Genomic DNA, 19,179 nt, shown 5'->3' on the forward strand with positions numbered 1-19,179 from the left:
GCCTATTTTGCGTAACTGTGAACCAACTGAGTTATTTCTTGTACCATCTTTATTATATTGTTATAAATTATTGCTGGTTATTGGAGTTGGACTCTGACCCTTGTCCCAGCTCGTCACTATTTTCAACCTAAGGTTATGTTTGTTACTTATTCAGTACATAGGGTCGGTTGTACTCGTACTATAGTTCTGCACCTTGCGTGCAGATGTTAGATGCTGATGTAGCTGCGTACGGCAGGTGCTGGATCTGAAGATGTACCTGCGTTCCAGTCATAGCTGCCTGTTGATCTTGGTAGCTTTAGTATTTCAGATCATTTTATATATACTTCAAACAAATGGTATATTTTATTTCAAACCAGCTTTTAATACTTTATATCTTAGAAGCTCATGATTTATACTACCAGTTCTTGGGGAGTTGCATAAATTCAGTTATCTCATTTTTGACTCACATCAGTATTATTGTATTGTGTTTTATAGTTAATTGGCTTACCTAGCGGGTCGGGTTTGGTGCCATCACGATGGTTTGGGATTTTGGATCGTGACACTAGTAAGTATCAAGACTAACCTCGGTGGAGTAGTGACGAGGGACAGTCAAGACAACTACTAGACATAATAACCTGTACAATTATGAATATAAAACTAACAGGGAACAATGAAAAGTTAAACATGGTAAGAATAATGTTACAATACTTGCAATAAAAACTAGAACAACAATTAACAACAAGGAGCCAACATGTAATAACGTCGTAAAGTAAGCAGAATACAGTTTATGTCAGGTGAAACCAAAAAACGCAAAACAAGTAACAACCCAATAAAAATAATCGATTTCACACACAATTTATTCAAGAATTTCCCCAAGGTATCACACCTCATAATCACAAATCACGAACTCTAATAAGTTGGCATTTTATGCCTACATTACAAATCACAACCGCATGGACAACTCACGTTCCAATACCATTAATACCTCATATTTGCACGGACAACTCACGTGCTAAGGGGAGGGACAAGTTATCTCATATTCGCAGGGACAACTCACGTGCAAACAGTATAACTCTTACACAGAAGGCAAGTATTCAAGAATTCATGTAACGGATCAATAAACATCAGGGTTCATCTTCTTAGACTGATATTAGTGACTCATTTCAGTGTATGATTATGCAAGTGTTCTATCACAATTCGAGTCAACAAGTAAGACCAGAGACAACGAATGGCACATTGGAAACAACACAACAAAACGTAAAATGCATGACTCACACAAGGTAGGCACAACACTACACAAATATTATCAATAACAATGCCCCCAGGCCATCATAAGTTATCACAATTCATCCCCGATATGGCCCCCTTGTCTTGCCACGTGCACAACAATAAAATAAATCCCCGCCTTGTCTCGCCACACGCGCATAATAATATTCCCGCCTTGTCTTGCCACATGCCCAAATCCACACACACACACACACATATATAGTACAATAATTTCTTAACACAATTTCAATACCACAACCACACACAACCCTTATCTCAACAACATTGAGTACAACCACAACGACAGTAACACGAGAGTACGACAAGTAAATCAACACAAGCATTAAAAAACACAAAGAAACGGAAGAACGAGCTCACAATAAAAGATATGACAAGTAATAACGGTTTCAAATAAGAATAACTCAACAGTGGGAGAGATAATGTGTAACAACGATATCAAATAAGAGTAACTCAATAATATGAGAGATAACATGTAACAATGATTCCAAATAAGAATTACCCAAAAATAAGAGAGATAACATTGCAAAAATGATTTCAAATAAGTACAACTCAACGATAAGAGAGATAACATGTAACAATGACTTCAATTAAGGATAAGTCAACAATGGAAGAGACAACAATAACATCAATTAAGGATAATCAACTACGGAAGAGATAACATGGCAATAAAAGAGGTAACAACTTCAATTTAGGCATATAAGAGTATATTTGGCAATAAAGGATAGACATGAAATAATCAACTTCAAATAAGACACGCAAAGGTAAATTTAATAATGGAGGATTTAACATGATAATACAACTTCATTTTAATGTATGTTTCGGCCAAACGCACACGCAAATATACACGGTCGTCAAGTAATAAAGTGATAAGATAGAGTGTCCAACCCGCGAGGACTTGTGATTATCCATTAACTAAATTAGACTATCCTAATTATCTAAACAAAAGTTAAACCTAGATGTATATGACTCTGATCTAATTAAACTAAAAAGAAAATAAATAATGAACTCCGAACAAAGGAAGTGTAGATTTCTATGTTATCAATGTAATGAAAACGATCCAGGGTTATGGCCTATCTAACACTCCTATTGTATTCTTCAATTGAATTGACTAACTACTTCATCTAGCTTAGTGGTTGACAGGGTTAATATTGCTCATAAGAATCTGTCGAGTTCTTACTCGCCTATTCAAGCTACCCTAACACCTATAAGTCTATGGAGTTAGAACTAGCAAGAACGCATTTATAATTCCTGTACATCAACCAAGCAGGCATATATCTATCCTAACCGCGAATTTGTTTCCTGATGCCCAGGTTCAAGAACTTGCTCTACTCAATCCTATGTGCAATCTAGAATTCCCACTTTCGAGTTCAATTCTAGATTCGTAGATAGTATTCAATTGATGATCAAACAATCAAATAATTAAGCGCGCTATTGAATAAATGAACCAATATGATAAATTAAGAAAGCAAAATCAATATTCGAATAATAATAGTCATAAAAGAACTACAACCCTAGAACGTGAAGTTTCGCTCCACCTAGACAAGGTAGCCAAACAACAAATCACACAAAGAAACATAAAAAATACTAAGTTGGCGGAAGAAGATGAAATGCGGCCTCCACGGAGGCTCCTTGCTCTCCCTCGGTTGAATCCCCTTCAACAAGTGTGTTTGATGCCCTAAAAGAGACGTTTTGACTTATATATTACGTACAAAAGTCGTGGGCCAAAGTTTCCCTTTCCCTTTTCCGAATCAGCTTCAGGGATTGATGCAGGGGTGGATGCTTCTATTGGGCATATATCTATCCTAACCGCGAATTCGTTCCCTGATGCCCAGGTTCAAGAACTTGCTCAACTCAATCCTATGTGCAATCTAGAATTTCCACTTTCGAGTTCAATTCTAGATTCGTAGATAGTATTCAATTGGTGATCAAACAATTAAATAATTAAGCGCGCTATTGAGTAAATAAACCAATATGGTAAATCAAGAAAATAAAATTAATATTCGAATAATAATAGTCATAAAAGAACTACAACCCTAGAACGTGAAGTTTCGCTCCACCTAGACAAGGTAGCCAAACAACAAATCATACAAAGAAACATAAAAATTACTAAGTTGGCGGAAGAAGATGAAATCCGGCCTCCACGGAGGCTCCTTGCTCTCCCTCGGTTGAATCCCCTTCAAAAAGTGTGTTTGATGCCCTAAAAAGGGTGTTTTTGACTTATATATTGCGTACAAAAGTCGTGGACCAAAGTTTCCCTTTCCCTTTTCCAAATCAGCTTCAGGGATTGATGCAGGGGTGGATGCTTCGCATCCGCCTTAGCTTGAACTTCTCAGCATCAGATGCTGGGGTGGATGTTTCGCATCCACCTTATCTTCCCTTGACCTTGTTGTGCCCAGGTGCGGATACTAAGGTGGATGCCTTCTCCCGACTTCACTGCTAAGGGTGAACCAACTAGCCTTTTTTTGCAAGGTTTGATGCGACACATCCACCATCTTCTCCTATTGCTGGAGCATCTTTTCTCCAATTTTTGCACTCCAAACATCCTAAATCACCACATACAACTTAATTAGTCATAACACCAATAATTAATGCATGTTGGGCATATTAAAGAACAAATAGCACCAAAAAGCGATTAAAACATGGGTAAGGTAACATTAAAACATATAAGAATATGCCCAACATCACCACCTCACACTTAAACCTTTGCTCATCCTCGAACAAACCATCACTATAGTAGACGAAACAAAATTAAGCTCCTATCATTCAAAGTACACTACACCTATGACCATGGTTGATAGCAACAATTAAGCCTTAGCATATGCATTCAACACACACTCCCCTTTAACTCATGCCACACTTTAATAATATTCACAACAAAGATAACATGCTCATAAATATCCTAACTTCAAAAACCAACTCAATGTCACAATGAACTCATGGCTTGAATGCTCAAAATAGTAGAGAAGTTTAATAATGTTACCTATCCCTCGTGAAACCATGTGCCCTCTGTCACGACCCAAAACTCCCTCTGTAAAACGTCGTGATGACACCTAGTCTCTACGACTAGGTAAGCCTATCGAAATGCGAAAATAACAAAAATAGAAGTAAAACTTAACAACTAATTGCAATAGATAACTAAATAGCTGGTAGCAATGCCGCTCGGCATGTACAATAACCAACACTCTAGTAATACACAGTATTCCTAAAACCAAGAACATCATAAGTCACAAGCTACAGGAGGAAAACTAGTATCTCTATACACCGGAGTCTAATCAAAGAAGTACAAAAGGTATTCGATATATGGGAGAATAAAAGGGAACTCAGAGGTCTGCGGACGCGGCAGATGTACCTTGAAGTCTCTGTGCAACAGCAAGTACCCTCAGCTAATAGCGGGGCTGATAAGAAGTACCTGGATCTGCACATAAAAATATGTGAAGAAGAGTAGCATGAGTATACCACAATGATACCCAGTAAGTGCCAAGCCTGACCTCGGTCGAGTAGTGACGAGGTCAGGTCAGTCCCACTGGTATATAAAAAATAAAATAGGAGAGTGTAACAGTATAATGAGAGACTCGAATTTAACAGAAAGGAAAACACATCAAAATAGCAGTACAACACACAGGGTTAAAAAGCAGGGGATCTCTTGAGGTACCGCCTCGTAGTCTCAAAAGTAAATATGCAGAGAGAACTCCCGAGGTACCGCCTCGTAGTCTCAAAAGTAAATATTCAGGGAGAACTCCCGAGGTACCGCCTCGTAGCCTCAAAAGTAAATACACAGCTCAACCGATAAATACAACAGTTAACAACAAGAAATCTACAGTTAAGACTGATAAAAATCAAGGAGAAGCAGGAAATCAACTAGGCATGCTGCACAGAGTCCAAATAAGCAGTTAAAGCACGCAGACATTCGACATTAGGCTAAACAGGATAACTACACATGCTGGTATGACTCAATTAAGATGGAAATAGGTTACCACTCAGTAAAAATCGGGTTTTACAACAAATATCCCGTGTACGCACTCGTCACCCCCACGTACACGATGCTCACATATCATATCAGTACCAAATCCTAAGGGGATTTCCCCCACATAAGGTTAGGCAAGCCACTTACCTCGAACCAAGCTCAATCAATCAGTAAGAATGCCCTTTCCTCGATTATCCGACTCCGAATAGCCCAAATCTAGTCAAAAACAATTACATACCATAAATACAACTATAATAGACTAATCTAATTAATGAAATCAAGACTTTAACAAAAATTTCAAAAATCGTCCTAAAAGGTCGACCCGGGCTCGCATCTCGGAATCGGGTAAAAGTCATAAAATATGAACACCCATTCACTCACGAGTTCACTCGTACCAAAATTATCTAAATCCGATATCAAAATCCGAACCAAAACTCAAAAACTTAGTTGAAGAACTTCCAACCTTTTCCCCCGAATTTCTCACCCAAATTTCTTAATTTAACAGTGAAATCAACTATAGATTAACGGAATACAACCATAAACGAGTTAAGAATCATTACCCCAAAGTTCTTTATGAAAACTCCTTGAATTATCGCCTTAATCTGAGCTCTCAAAGTCCCAAAATTGAAAATGGGATAAAACCCTCGAACTTGGCCCTTTTCTGCCCAGCAATTTCGGATCTGCGGGCCTATAATCGCACCTGCGATGCTGCACCTGCAGAAATTCCATCGCATGTGCGGACTTAACTTAAGTCCCCTGGGTCCGCATCTGCGAGAGAAGCGTCGCACCGGCGGATGCGCTCCTGCGACCAAGGAATCGCACCTGCGACCCTCACCGCTCCTGCACACCATCCCACCGCAGAAGCGAGGCCGCTTCTGCGCAAATAGATCTGCACCTGCAAACCCAGCCTGGGCTGCCCATATCCGCATCTGTGCTCCTCTTTCTGCACATGCGAGTCCGCACCTGCGGTCTCCCCACCGCAGGTGCGAAAATACCAGAAACCAGAAAACTTTAGCAATTTAAGTCCAAATTCAATCCGTTAAGCATCTGAAACACACCTGAGGCCCTCGGGACCTCAACTAAACATAACAACAAGTTCTAAAACACCATACGAAATTAGTCGAGACCTCAAACTACATCAAACAACGCTAAAAATATGAATCACTCTCCAATTCAAACTTAATGAACTTTGAAACTTCAAACTTCTACAACCGATGCCGAAACCTATCAAATCACGTCTGATTGACCTCGAATTTTGCACACAAGTCATATTCGACATTATGGACCTACTCTAACTTCCAGAATCGAAATCCGACCCCGATATCAAAAAGTCTGCTTCCAATCAAACTTTCCAAAAATTTGACTTTCGCCATTTCAAACCTAAAACAGCTGCAGACCTCCAATTCACATTCCGAACATGCTCCTAGGTCCAAAATCATCCAATGGAGCTAACGGAACCGACGAAACTCCATTACAAACTCGTCTTCATACAGTTCCAACTACGGTCAAAATCCTAAGACTTAAGCTTCCGTTTTAGATACTAAGTGTCCCAAATCACTCCAAAACCACAACAAAACCTCTTGCAAGTCACATAAGCAGAAAAAGATACGGTGAAAGCAATAAATAGGGGATCGGGGTTAATACACTCAAAATGACCGACCGGATCATTACATCCTCCCCCTCTTAAAAAATTGTTTGTCCTCGAACGAGCATAAGGAAATACCTTAAGTGGTAAAAAGATGAGGATAGCGGCTGCGCATATCATGCTCGGTCTCCCAAGTTGCCTCCTCGACCGGCTGACCCCTCCACTGAACCTTCACGGAAGCAATGTTCTTCGACCTCAGCTTTTGAACCTGCCTGTCCAAAATAGCCACCAGCTCCTCAACATAAGATAAATCCTTGTCCAACTGGACTGAGCTGAAATCCAACACATGAGACCGATCGCCGTGATACTTCCGGGGCATAGAAACATGGAATACTGGGTGAACTCCTACTAGACTGGGAGGCAAGACACGTTCATAAGCAACCTACCCAACACGTCGCAACACCTCAAATGGGCTGATAAACCTTGGGCTCAGATTGCCCTTCTTTCCGAACCTCGTAACACCCTTCATGGGTGACACCCGGAGCAGGACCCGCTCTCCAACCATGAATGCTACATCACGAACCTTCCGATCTGCATAACTCTTCTGTTTGGACTGGGCTGTACGAAGTCGATCCTGAATCGCCTTAACCTTCTCCAAAGCATCCTAAACCAAGTCTGTGCCCAATAACCTAGCCTCACCCGGCTCGAACCAACCCACCGGAGACCATCACCGCCTCCCATATAAGACCTCATACGATACCATCTGAATGCTCGAATGATAACTATTGTTGTAAGCATACTCCGTAAGTGGCAAGAACTAGTCCCAAGTACCCCCAAAATCTATCACACAAGCACGGAGCATATCCTCCAATATCTGAATAGTGTGCTCGGACTGCCCGTCCGTTTGAGGGTGAAATATTGTGCTCAACTCAACTCGAGTACCCAACTCCTATTGTACAGCCCTCCAGAACCGTGATGTAAACTGCGTACCCCGGTTAGAGATGATAGATACCGGTACGCCATGAAGCCTGACAATCTCGCGGATATAAATTCGAGCCAACTGCTCGGAAGAATAGGTAGTCATCACTGGAATGAAATGAGCTGACTTGCTCAGGCTACCCATAATCACCCAAACTGCATCAAACTTACGCTGAGTTAATGGAAGCCCAACCATGAAATCCATAGTGATCCGCTCCCATTTCCACTCTAGAATCTCTAACTTCTAGAGCAATCCACCTGACCGCTGATGCTCATACTTTACCTGCTAGCAATTCATACATCGAGCTACATATTCCACTATGTCCTTCTTCATTCTCCTCCACCAGTAATGCTGCCTCAAGTCCCGATACATCTTTGTGGCACCCGGATGAATGGAGTACCGCGAACTGTGAGCCTCCTGGAGAATCAACTCACGCAACTCATCTACATTGGGCACACATAGTCTACCCTGCATCCTCAATGCACCATCATCTCTAATAGTGACCTCCTTAGAATCACCATGCTGAACCGTGTCCATAAGGACAAGCAGGTGGGGGTCATCATACTGACGCTCCCTAATGCGATCATAAAGAGAAGGCCGAGAGACCACACAAGCCAACACTCAACTCGGATCAGAAATATCTAATCTAACAAACTGGTTTGCTAAGGCTTGAACATCCAACACTAATGGCCTTTCTTCTGCTGGTAGATGTGCTAAGCTCCCCAAACTCTCCGTCGGCGACTCAAGGCATCAGCCACCATATTGGCTTTCTAAGGATGGTACAAAATGGTGATATCATAATCCTTAAGCAGCTCCAACCACCTCCGCTGATGCAAGTTAAGATACTTTTGTTTGAACAAATGTTGCAAACTCCGGTGATCGGTGTAGATCTCACAAGGGACACCGTACAAATAGTGCCGCCAAATCTTCAAGGCATGAACAATAGCTGCTAAGTCAAGGTCGTAGACATGATAGTTCCTTTTATACACCTTCAGCTGTCTAGATGCATAGGCAATCACCCTACTGTCCTGCATCAAAACCGCTCCAAGGCCAATCCTCGAGGCATCACAATAGACAACATAAGATCCTGAACCTGTAGGCAATACCAATACCAGGGCTGTAGTCAAAGCTGTATTGAGCTTCTGAAAGCTCTCCTCACACTCCTTTGTCCACCTGAACGGAGCACACTTCTAGGTCAGCCTGGTCATAGGTGCTGCAATAGATGAGAAACCCTCTACAAATCGACACTAAAGTGGTGGCCGATGCCTTGAGTTAGCAGGGTTAAATAACATGGGATCTCCTGAGGTACCGCCTCGTAGTCTCAAAAGTAAATATGCAGAGAGAATTCCCGAGGTACCACCTCGTAGTCTCAAAAGTAAATATGCAGGGAGAACTCCCAAGGTACCATCTCGTAGTCTCAAAAGTAAACACACAGCTCAACCGATAAATACAACAGTTAACAACAAGAAATCTACAGTTAAGACTGATAAAAATCAAGGAGAAGCAGGAAATCAACTAGGCATGCTGCACAGAGTCCAAATAAGCAATTAAAGTATGCAGACATTCGATATTAGGCTAAACAGGATAACTACACATGCTGGTATGACTCAATTAAGATGGAAATAGGTTACCACTCAGTAAAAATCGGGTTTTACAACAAATATCCTGTGTACGCACTCGTCACATCACGTACACGATTCTCACATATCATATCAGTACCAAATCCTAAGGGGATTTCCCCTCCCCCCCCCCCCCAAGGTTAGGCAAGCCACTTACCTTGAACCAAGCTCAATAAATCAGTAAGAATGCCCTTTCCTCGATTATCCTACTCTGAATGGCCCAAATCTAGCCAAAAACAATTACATACCATAAATACAACTATAATAGACTAATCTAATTAATGAAATCAAGACTTTAACAAAAACTTTGCAAATCGTCCTAAAAGGTCAACCCGGGCCCACATCTCGGAATTAGGTAAAAGTCACAAAATATGAACACACATTCACTCACGAGTTCACTCGTACTAAAATTATCCAAATCCGATATCAAAATCCGAACCAAAACTCAAAAACTTAGTTGAAGAACTTCCAACCTTTTCCCCCAAATTTCTCACCCAAATTCCTTAATTTAATGATGAAATCAACTATAGATTAATGGAATACAACCATAAACGAGTTAAGAATCATTACCCTAAAGTTCTCTCTGAAAAATCTTTGAATTATCGCCTTAATCCGAGCTCTCAAAGTACCAAAATTGAAAATGGGATTAATCCCTCGAACTTAGCTCTTTTCTGCCCAGCGATTTCGCATCTGCGGGCCTATAATCGCACCTGCGATGCCGCACCTGCGGAAATTCCATCGCAGGTGTGGACTTAACTTAAGTCCCCTGGGTCCGCATCTACACGAGAAGCGCCGCACCTGCGGATGCTCTCCTGCGACCAAGGAACCGCACCTGTGATCCTCACCGCTCTTATGCACCATCCCAACGCAGTAGCGAGGCTGCTTCTGCGCAAATAAATCCGCACCTACGAACCTAGCCTAGGATGCCCAAATCCACATCTGCGCTCCTTCTTCCGCACGTGCGAGTCTTCACCTGCGGTCTCCCCACCGCAGGTGCGAAAACACCAGAAACCAGAAAACTTCAGCAATTTGCATAAGTCCAAATTCAATCCGTTAAACATCCGAAACACACCCGAGCTCCCCGGGATCTCAACCAAACATACCAACAAGTCCTAAAATACCATACAAACTTAGTCGAGCCCTCAAACCACATCTAACAACGCTAAAAATACGAATCACCCTCCAATTCAAACTATATGCACTTTAAAACTTCAAACTTCTACAACCGATGCCGAAACCTATCAAATCATGCCCGATTGACCTCAATTTTGTACATAAGTCATATTCGACATTACAGACCCACTCTAACTTCCGGAAGCGGAATGCGACCCTGATATCAAAAAGTCCACTTCCGGTCAAACTTCCCAAAAATTCAACTTTCGCCATTTCAACCCTAAATCAGCTACAGACCTCCAATTCACATTCTGGACACGCTCCTAGGTCCAAAATCACCCAACAGAGCTAATGGAACCGACAAAACTCCATTTCGGAGTTGTCTTTACACAGTTCCAACTATGATCCAAATCCTAAGACTTAACCTTCCGTTTTAGAGATTAAGTGTCCCAAATCAATCCGAAACCACAACAAAACCTCCTGGCAAGTCACGTAAGCAGAAAACGATACGAGAAAAATAGTAAATAGGGGATCAGGGCTAATACACTCAAAACGATCGGCCAGGTCGTTACACACTCACAATAAAATCAAGGAGAGTGAGTTGAATCCACACATTTAAATCTCATGATCAAATATAATTTACGGATCTCACATATATAAAAGAAATCGCTCACTCTCACAAAGAAGTCACATGCACTCAATTGGTACCATAGGCTTGCCCATAATGTAAACCTCTACTAATGTAGGCTCGCTCGATCTCGATCTAAAATCAATTAGGAATTTTTTCATGGTTATAATGTGGGCTAAGGGACGGGTAGGATATATTTTAAGAATAGTGGCTAACCCTCCTAAGCACTTTAACACATCACATGATAAACTTTAAGCGTATCTTCTTCGACACCACTTCAGTTTCAAAAACAAGAGCACAACCCAAAAATATTTCCTCTTACTTTACGCACTACCTTAATTTACATACCGATAGCAAGAACAAGACAACAATTTATTCATCTATATTTTTTTTTCTTTTTTCCAGAATTTTCTCTTCTTTTTTTTTTTTAAATTTTTTTTGCTAGTGGTGTATTATTTTACAAAATAAGTGCACCTTTCTCCCTTCCATTGGTTCCACTCGAAAGCGACCAAAATTTCCTCCTCACTTCTTCTAGCACTCATTTTACCATTAAAGTGCTTTAAGAGGTAAAATGATCAAAAGTTTCAATTAAGAACAAAAGGGTATAGGCTCGTAATGTTGGTGCCAAATAAAAGGTCTACAGGATCAAAAAAGTTAACTAGGGATATATTTTATTTATGATAAGCAATTAAGCTCTAAAATATTAAAGAAAGTCTAAAATTATTTTTTTAAATCGAGCATCACCTAGAATTTCGCTTCAACTCACATATCGGTCAAGTTCTTGACTCAATTACAATACATGGACTACAAAAACTTTACAACACATGGAATATGACTCACTAAGGATGGTCTCATTCGGGCTCTCAAATTAATGCAAGTATTCACGAAGCCACGAGATATTAAACATAAAGCACAAACTGAACACAAGTCAAGAAAATGAGACATAGGTGTCACAAGACATGCAATCCAAAGATATAAAGGCATCATGCTCAAATTCAAATACAAGGGGAAGATATTACACATGCCAATAAATAAATATGCTACTATCAAACAAGTCAAAGGCTCCCAGTTTCATCATTCTTCCTCTATATTTTCCATAGACATTAATCTACTCTAAAAAAAAATACTACTTGGTTCAAACTACATCCCATGGAAAAGAACCGAGGCACAAAGAAAAATCACGGGGGATTATTACTTCCTAAAGAAAAATAATAGACATGTTTTTGGATTTTCCTGTTTTTAATTTTTTTTTGTAATTTTTTTGGTTAGACTTTAATCCCTCAAGAAAACTGTCTAGGAGATCCATCGTGGGGAAAGTCCAATTTTTTCAAAAAAAAATCAATTTTTTCTGATTTTCTACATTTAAAAAAACATTAAGCTACTAAAACTACTGCTATAATACTACACAATTAAAAAAATAAAAATAAGAAGCTAGAACCAAAATAAGAAGTCAATAATTTTACTAACATACTACTACTAATTATCTAAAGGAATTCTCCCACCCTACACTTAAACACATGAAGTTTCCCCAATGAATAAATAAAGTAAAAATAGCGAGGGTGGACAAGAAACTCCCTGAGTGGACAAAGGCCGACGCAGTAGTAGCTCACGGGATACTCAGACTTCTCCCAAGGTTGGTCCATTGTGCGGGTACCACACACTAGTTTCAACCATCTGGATCTCCTTTGCACACTTCCAATGGATTCTCTCCCATGCTCATAACCATACAAAACAAAAACAAATACTATACGACTTTCTTATGTTAAGTAATAAATTTTTCACTTTACACTTTTCGGCCTTTAGATGAGTAATGTAATTTTTTCTCTTCGGCACGACAAATCCAAGAATGTAAACACCTTGTTCCTCTTTCGTTGACTCCTCCAAAGGCTCAAATGACTCGATTTGCATGTCATCATCCAGACACAATATCGAAAAATATTTAGAATGACGACCAATAAGCCCCAACTCTGGAATTGTATTACTATTTACATCCTCATATTTACATGCACCAGAGTCTTCAAATATAACATTATCTACTCCCTCATATGACTGTAGAACACTCTTCAAAATATTGGCATCCTTAAGAAAAATATGTCTTAATGCTTGGTATTCTCGTTTTAGCTCCTTAATTTGGTCTAGAAGATTTTTTTCAGCTTCACACAACTCATCATTAAATTGTTGGGTGTTGAACGCATCAACCTTTGCAATCAAATCTACATGAAAGTTGTGCAAAGCCATGTCAAACCTGTCAATTTCTTATGCAAGATCAACTGTCTCCTTCGACCAATCATTCACCAACTTTGTTAGAAGATATCGTCGTTCCTCATATTCCCGAAATCGTGAATATCCGTCCCAATACCAAGCCTTACTCCGATATTCAAATTTAGACCTCCCAGAGTTCAGGTCATGACAAGCCCAAAAAGATGGGCCATAAAAGTCTTCCGTCAACCAAGTGTCTTCATCAATAACCTTACCTCCGGATATTTCATCCACATATGTCATGTTGAGAGAACTATGAACACACTAAGAGAATAATCATATTATTGTAAAAATAAAACTATTTACAAAAGAAAAAAACAAAACCTGTAAAGATAAAAGTAAAAGTCTAATCTAGAAAAATAGCTAATTCTAAGTCCCCGGCAACGATGCCAAAAACTTGTTGCGGCCAAACGCACACGCAAGTATATGCTGTCGTCAAGTAATAAAGTGATAATATAGAGTGTCGAACCCACGGGGACTTGTGATTAACTATTAACTAAATTAGACTATCTTAATTATCTAAACAAGAGTTAAACTTAGAAGTATATGACTCTAATCTAATTAAACTAAAAAGAAAATAAATAATGCACTCTGAACAAAGGAAGTGTAGATTGTTATGTTATCAATGTAATGAAAACGATCCAGGGTTATGGGCTATCTAACACTCCTATTGTATTCTTCAATTGAATTGACTAACTAATTCATCTAGCTTATTGGTTGACAGGGTTAATATTGCTCATAAGAATCTGTCGAGTTCTTACTCTCCTATTCAAGCTAACCTAACACCTATAAGTGTATGGATTTAGAACTAGCAAGAACGCATTTATAATTCCTGTACATCAACCAAGCAAGGCAATTAGGTATATGTTTATCCTAACCGCGAATCCGTTCCCTGATGCCCAGGTTCAAGAACTTGCTCTACTCAATCCTATGATCAAAAAATCAAATAATTAAGAGCGAGATTGAATAAATAAACCAATATGATAAATCAAGAAAGAAAAATCAATATTCGAATAATAATAATCATAAAAGAACTACAACCATAGAACGTGAAGTTTCGCTCCACCTAGACAAGGTAGCCAAACAACAAATCATACCAAGAAACATAAAAATTAGTAAGTTGGCGGAAGAAGATGAAATCCGGCCTCTACGGCAGCTCCTTTACCTCCCTCAGTTGAATCCCCTTCAAAAAGTGTGTTTGATGCCCTAAAAGAGGCGTTTTTGACTTATATATTGCGTACAAAAGTCGTGGGCCAAAGTTTCCCTTTCCCTTTTCCGAATCAGCTTCAGGGATTGATGCTAGGGTGGCTGCTTCGTGTCCGCTTCAGCTTAACCTCTCAGCATCGGATTCTAGGGTGGAAGCTTCGCGTCCACCCTCTCATCCCTCAACCTTGCTGTGCCCAGGTGCGGAGGCTAAGGTGGATGCCTTCTCCCGACTTCACTACCAAGGGTGAACCAACTAGATGGAGCATCTTTTCTTCATATTTTTGCACTTCAAATATCCTAAATCATCACATACAACTTAACTAATCATAAAACCAATAATTAACGCATATTGAGCATTTTAAAGACCAAATAGCACCAAAAAGCGATTAAAACATGGGTAAAGTAACATTAAAACATATAAGAAGATGCCCAACATCAATGTACATATGAATCTAAGAGTTTAAGCCGGTCAAATTTCCATATATAAGTTGTGTTCACACTCATCACCTCGTGTACACGTCTTTCACGTAGTTCAAATAGTACAAACAAACCAATCCCTACGGGGTAGTTCCTCCACCAACGTTAGGCAAGATAGTTAGCTCAAAAGCGTTATATTAATACTCTAAAATAGCTTTTCCTTTACAATTCACCTCCGAACGGCTCAAATCTAATCAAAATTGATTCAATAGCATAAAATAATGCAAGAGAAATAAATTCCAATAATTAAATCTATGATCTTTGCACAATTCCTCAAAAGTCAACAGAAGTCAACCCCGGGCTTGCCCGATCAAAACTCGGGTCCAAGGGTAGATGCGACTACCCATAAACCCACGAGTCCATACATGTGTTTTGTTTCAAAATCACTTACCCAATGATTGTAGATAAAAATCTCTCTTCAAAATCGCCTCCTACTGTCACGACCCAAAACCCGATATAGGTCATGATGGCGCCCAACATCGCCGTTAGACAAGCCAACGGTGAACTATCGCATTAGTTGTTCATTTTATTACTTTCGGAATCATAAATTTTAATAAGGAAGGAAATTTACACTTTTAAATCCACGGGAATGTACAAAATTAGTAGTTTATTAAAGAAATGAAAGGCGATGATAATATACAGAACCATAAGCATCAACTAGTATATCCCAAAACCCGGTGTCACAAGTGCATAAGAATTTACTAAGGAGTACAATAATAATAAAATATTTGTCTGAAATGTAAATAAGACAGGACAAGGTGAATAGTATGATGGGGACTATGTGGACTACGATGCGTAGCCTGGAATGCAGCTCATATAAATTCTCCTCAACAGCCGCACCTACGCGCCAGGATGATCACCAAATGAACCACTCAGATCCTGCACATTTAGTGCAGAAGTGCAGTATGAGTACATAAATTAATACGTTCCCAGTAAGTATCTAGCCTAACCCCAGAGAAGTAGTGATGAGGGGTCGATATCGACACTTACTAATGGTCCAATAAATCAATATGGTAAATCATAAACAGATAAGAAGCACAACAGTAGTAGTGAGGTAAATTTGTAACAAACACAATCTTCCAAAATCTCTTTTACCGATATCAATCTCTCAATCTCGTATTCTATCTCAACAACTCAGAAATATCAAGTGCCAATATCAAACAGATAAGGAAATACCATATAAAGTGTCGGGCATCAGTGGAAGGATAATCTCGTGAACACTTTAACTGCTAGAGATATAATGCACGATTATGCCGAGGTCGTACGACCCGATCCAGAATAATATGTACATTGCCGAGTGTCGAGCGGCACGAACCATAGATGTATCTATTATACTGCCGAGGCGTTCGTCCCGCTCCACAAAAAAGGAAGGAATTTATCGCATTACGAGACACGTGATTATAATACAGTACATGAGTATAAAGTGAATGCAATCTTTACCGTTTCTCAAATAACTTGCCAACAACTCAAGGTGATAAGGCCCGGCCTAACATATATACATGTGTTTCTAAATCAATTTCAATATATAAATTCTAATGATTAAGCTAGGAGAATAAGTTTAAATAATTCAAATATTACACGACAAAGTCCTAAGTTTACCCGAACATAAACATGTTTTAACTACGTACGGACTCTCGTCACCTCGTGCATACATAGCACCCACAACTAGTAGCACATAACAATCATGTCACCTAGGGGTAGTTTTCCCCCTCACAAGTTTAGACATGAGACTTAACTTAACGAAGTTAGGCCGATATTCCAAAATAGCCTTCTCGCGTGAAATGACCTCCAGACGGCTAAAATCTAGCCAAATTAATTACATAACATCATTAAAATTTATCAGCAACGATTCCAGATATTAAAACGCCGGCTTTGAATTTTACTTTAAAAAGTCAACCCAAAAGTCAATCAGGGGCCCAAATTCCGATAACGAATCGACCTCCAAATCTTCATTTTTCGTTTTTGAAAGATTTTGCCAAAAATCTCATTTTCTTCTAATTGATTCACTAATAATTGATGAATATAACCATGTAATAATGAAATATAATGACTTTCAGATATATAACACTTACCCAAGTCAAAGTCGTGAAGAACTCCTCAAAATCGCCTACAACTCGAGCTCCAAAATCCAAAACGAAAATGAAAAAATGACCAAGTTTCGATCCTTAAGTCTTCGGCCCAGGTTTATATTTGCGGACAAAAACTTCGCATTAGCAAATGAACAGTAAACTCCAAAATAATTGTTCACAATTGCGAATGAACAGTGCCTCACCAGAAAATAGAAAACCCAAACTTCTCCGAAATGATCCGAAACCACCCCGAAACTCATCCGGAATCTCCCGGACACAAACCATATATAAATTTTAATCATACAATATGCTATGGACCTGATCGTGCACTCAAAACACTGAAAATAGATAGTCTTGACCCGATATTGACCATGGTCAAACTTTAAATTTCTTAACTTTACTAGTCTCTCAACCAATGATCTAAAATACACCCAAGCCCCTTGGGACCCCGTCAAATCATACCAACAAGTCCCAAAATATGATACGAACTTAGTCGAGGCCTCAAATCATATAAAACAACACCGAAACTACGAATCGTGCCTCGAATCGAATTATGAGTTATGAAATTTCCAAATTCTATAATTTGCACCGAAGCGTATCAAATCAATCCGGAATGACTTCAAATTTTGCACACAAGTCATATAACATGAAATGAATCTACTCAAGGCCTCAAACCGCTGAACGACGCGTTAAATCTCAAAACGACCGGTCCGATCGTTACACCTACCGAGTCTAGGGTTCAAAGATGTGAAAATGACACTAAAAGTTCCGTCTCTCACCTTTTGGTCCAGTCACAAATGCCACAAATGCGAACCCCGCAAATGCAAAGAAACTATCGCAATAGCGAAAATCCTCACACCCCTTGCAACGATCCGACCATTCGTTTTGCTTTTTAGAACTCAGTTCCCTTAAAAAAGACTCCCCGTATGTTCTTTTTATTTTTTATGATTTGTGGGAATGGTTAGTTCGGGTTTGGAAGGGCTCGGGTTGAAATCAGAATATTTAGTTCCTTAATATTAGATTAAAATGGGTAAGTTTGACTTTGGTCAACATTTGTTGTAAATGACCTCAGAATCGGAATTTGACGGTCCCAATAGGTTTGTATGATGATTTTGGGCTAGACCTTATGTTCGAAATGGATTTTGGATGACCTGGAAGCTTTTCGGCACTTAATATTGAAGGTTGGCACATTGAGGGTTTTCAAGTTCTTTAAATTTGATTTGGAGTAGGTATTGGTGTTATCAAGGTCTGTTTGGGATTCTGAGATCGAGGATTCTTCTAGGTGGTGATTTGTGACTTGTCCATAAAATTTGGTGTCATTCCGAGTTGATTTGATAGGAATCGGACACGCGAAAGTGTTTCTAGAAGTTTTTGGAGTTTAATAATTTGATTCATGCATTTTGGCATATGATTCGTACTTATAGATGTTATATCGATGTTTCAAGCATGCGAGCAGGTCCGTATTATGTTGTTGGATGTGTGAGTGTTATTCGATGGGGTCCCGGGGCCCCTGGGTGTGGATCGAATTGGAAATCAGACTCAGAATTGGCTTGGGAGACTGCTGGTGCACCAATTCTGGTGCGTCCGTACCTGCAAGATTTTGGCCGTAGGTGCGAGCTTGTAGGTGCGAGCTTTTGATCATGGAAGTGGGTTTGGACAAGTTGTGAGTGGCCCACAGAAGAGGAGGAATTTCCACATACGCGGCCTCGCTTTTGCGATGGAAGGGCCGCAGGTGCGAGAAAGGGCTGCCCAGGCCTGGATCGCAGGTGCGACGCAGCTTCCGCATAAGCGGGTCCACAAACTCCGGAGCCCGTCCGCAGAAGCGAAGGCAGGTGGCCTCAGCTAGGACCACACCTGCGATGGATTTTCCACAGGTGCGGTGCCGCAGATGCACCCCAGGATACGCAGAAGCGTAAATCGATGGGGCAATTAGGTTCATTTAATGTGGGGACTTAGGCAGTTTTAGCTCATTTCTTTTATATCTTTGGTGATTTTGGAGCTCTTGAAAGAGGGA

Source organism: Nicotiana tabacum, chromosome 14 (genome assembly GCF_000715075.1).
Source record: "Nicotiana tabacum cultivar K326 chromosome 14, ASM71507v2, whole genome shotgun sequence".
Taxonomy (NCBI): Eukaryota; Viridiplantae; Streptophyta; class Magnoliopsida; order Solanales; family Solanaceae; genus Nicotiana; species Nicotiana tabacum.